The following is a 3,648-nucleotide window of genomic DNA, read 5'->3' on the forward strand; positions in this document are numbered from 1 at the left end:
ACGTGGCTGAAGATCCCACCGACACACCTAGGGAACACAAACGCGATTCCCGAGATCTACAAAATAAAATATTGTCGTGGGCGCAGACGCGGTTCCAGATGTCACAGACATGGCAAAAAATAAAAAACGTGATCCGAAACTACGCAAACGCGAAAATATCAAAATGTTCTCAGAAATGTCAGATCTGCAACTTCAAAACACAAAATCATCACATGTCCAATAGGGTTTTGATCTCCATTCTTCCTATCTCCATTGATCTTGTTTGATATACTTGCTCTCAGATTTTATATGCACAAGAGCTCAACAAATAACAGAATGTGGTTGCAAGTAGGATCTCCTATGAAAAGCGTAGTGTAGTCGAATGCATAAATTGATTAGCCAGTCAGTGAGGGTTTGATAATGAAGGAAGCATCTCCTTATATAGAAGACACTATATGAAATGGAAGGATAAGATTGAGAGGTGTAAAAGAGGTCGGCTATGATTAAAGGGTAGGTAAAGAAAATAATAAAATAATGAGAGGGGTAGGTAGTGTATGAATTAAGAGATGAATGACATGTGTCATGGGTAGAAAAGGCTAATTAATTAATTAAATAAATAAAGATTTATTTAATTAATAGAGGAAGTGGGATCAATTAAATAAATAAGATATTTATTTAATTTAGGAAAAGGATAATTTAAATAAATAAATGTATTTATTTAAATAAGAAATAAGGCTAGAAGAGGATAAATGAATTCATTAAATAAATAAAGATTTATTTAATTAATAGAAGAATTAGGCTAAAATAATTAAATAAATAAAGATATTTATTTAATTAGACTGGACAATTTTAGGTGTCTACAACTATCATTTGCACAAATATCTTCAGTAACATTAGAACAACTGCCCCATTCATATTCATTGGAATTAGTCTCAGAGGTATTATCCCAGATTCTGGTCTTTGATGATTGATACAAGTTTGATAGTTTTCTCTGATTCTGTGTCAGATCCCGCTTCCACTCTTTGCATTTGTTCATATACTGTCTCTCCTCGGGGAGGAATGATGTTATCAGGAGGTGATTCCTCTTTTTCGGATATTGGTTCTTGAATATGATGTGCTTCTGTAGTGGATGTTTCCTTCTTTTGTTTGATGGGCTTCTCTTGATGTTTCTTTTGTTCTTGATCTTCATGTTCTTTGCATATAGTCTCTGCTGACTCAAATAGTGCCTCCTGCTAGGAGTCCTCCTTGTATTTCTTCTTTTCTTTCCACTAAGGTTTTTGGTATTTGCTTGGTGTCTTCCTTGGTGGTAGAATGTATTCATAGCCCAATCCTTTTTTGTCCTTACTGAATTGTGAAGGAGGATCTAATGGTTCTGTGACGCCTTCCTGATGTTTACCAATGAGTCCTTTGCCATTGTATCCCATTTGTTGCATGATCAAGTAGCCTTTTCCATACAAGTGTGTTGGTATAGCTACCTCCACAGTAGCCACTCTGTCTTCTTCCTCATCCTTGTACAGCCAACTAAGGATATCTTTCTCCTCTGATTCATGTGCTAGAGTGCCTAGTTGGATAAATTTGCCATCAAATTTGGTGATGGGCTGGGTTGTTTGATGTGTTGATGCTGTAGGTAATCCATGAGATTTAGGTGATGCTGGTAAGTTGGCCAAACACATGGGTTCCAAAGAGTATTCTCCCATTCCTTTCTCTTTGATTTTCATTTTCTGCTTGAAATCCATAGATAGTGATGTAGACTTTTTTTGCTGAAGATCTGGTGTTGAGTAACTTTGTTTTTCTCTATTATGTGGAACCAAGCTGTCTTGGGCTGTCCCCATAGCATTACAATGTTGAAATGGATTATGATCTGTTGATATAGAAATCTCCTGCCCATTGTAGGGGAACTTAACACATTGATGATAAGTAGAAGGCACTGCTTGTATTTCATGTATCCAAGGTTGACCCAATAAGATATTGTATGTGAGGTCTATGTCTAAGACTTGGCACATAGTGTCCTTTTGTATTGGTCCTACTTGAATTGGCAACATTACTATTCCTTTGGATGGTCTCTCTTTGTCATCATATGCTTTGATAGTGATCTTTTTGCGTGGATCAATAGATTGATCAGAGAAGCCTAATGCATGGATAAGTTTCAAGGTACAGATATTGAGTCCAGCTCCTCCATCTATTAATACTCTTTTGACTCGATGCTTGTAGACCAAGACTTCAATGTGGAGTGGAGTATTGTGTGGATGGCTCAATGCGATATTATCATGCTTAGAAAAAGTGAGGTTATGAGGCCCTATCATATAAGCTACCATGGCTTGGAATTTGTCAGCATCTAGATCTTGAGGTACATTTGTTTCCAATAACGCTTGTTCCAAGATGTCTTTGTGTTTTGGCGAAAGTTTCAGTAACTCCAGTATAGATATTTGAGCAGGAGTTTTGTGTAGTTGACTGACTAGATCATATTGAGTTTTGGGTATGGTGTTTGTTGTTGACATATGCCCTTTCAAGACATATTTTTGAGCTCTGGTTGTTATGTTGACGGATTCATGTTCATGCTTGTCCTTGATTGTGATAACATTGACTTGATTGTCCTCAACTAATATATGATTGATGGTGTTATTGTATATGTGATTGATACGAGCTCCACGTGTATCGTTCGAGGTTGAAGCTCCATCCTTCTTGTAGTTTGGAAGAGTATTTTTAAAGGCTCCATGGTCACCACTTGTCTTGAGACCATCGACTATTAAATCACCTCTATCAATCATGTCTTGAACAATGTTTTTCAGTCTCATGCAATCATTTGTTTGATGACCTTTGTTGCGATGAAAATCACAAAAGTGTGAGTCATTCCATCAAGGTGGTTTGATTTGTGGTTCAAAGTTGTTGATTGCTAGTAAGGAGATACTTTTGTTTGTCAGGAGTTCTCTGAATGCTGACTCTAGTGATTTCCCTAGTGGTGTGTAAATGCGTTTTGGAAAGTTGTTTGCATTACCTCGTGAGTTTGGATTAGGTCCTCGATTGGTATTATTATTTTGGGTATTGTTGGTGTTGTTTGTGTTGAGTTGATCTTGATTGGTATTTGGTGCATAAGTGTTAGTGCCTTGTTTAGCACCTTTTGGATTCTTTGTAGCTTGAGGATTACTTGATAACGCTAGCATGGGTTGCTTGGATTTTGGATCATTTGATTCATTTCCTCCTTCATTTCCAGTGTTTTTATTTCTGGTCCAGAATCTAGATTTGTCTAAGTTGTTGTTGTTCTGGTTGTTGTAATTGGATGAACTTGTTCCTTCTTTGAAGAATTTTAATGTTCCTTTCTTGACAAATGCTTCTTCTACTTGGATGCCATTTCCAATCAATCTGGCAAAAGATGGTATGCATTGAAGTTTGAGTATGTAACTCATCTCACTATTCAAGTTGTCAATGAAAATCTTCGTCTTTTCCTTTTCAGGCACATCTCGAGGATATCTCAAAACCATACACCGCCAACGTTGAAGGAATACCATGAATGTTTCATTGTTTTTCTGTTTGGTGTTACAAACATCTAACATGGTGATAGCGTGTTGAATGTTACAGGAATATTGAGTTATGAATTTGTTGACTAATTCATCGAATGATCTGACAGGAGGTGTGATTTTGGATAACCATTCCATTGTTTGTCCTCCCAAG

Source organism: Cryptomeria japonica, chromosome 3 (genome assembly GCF_030272615.1).
Source record: "Cryptomeria japonica chromosome 3, Sugi_1.0, whole genome shotgun sequence".
Taxonomy (NCBI): domain Eukaryota; kingdom Viridiplantae; phylum Streptophyta; class Pinopsida; order Cupressales; family Cupressaceae; genus Cryptomeria; species Cryptomeria japonica.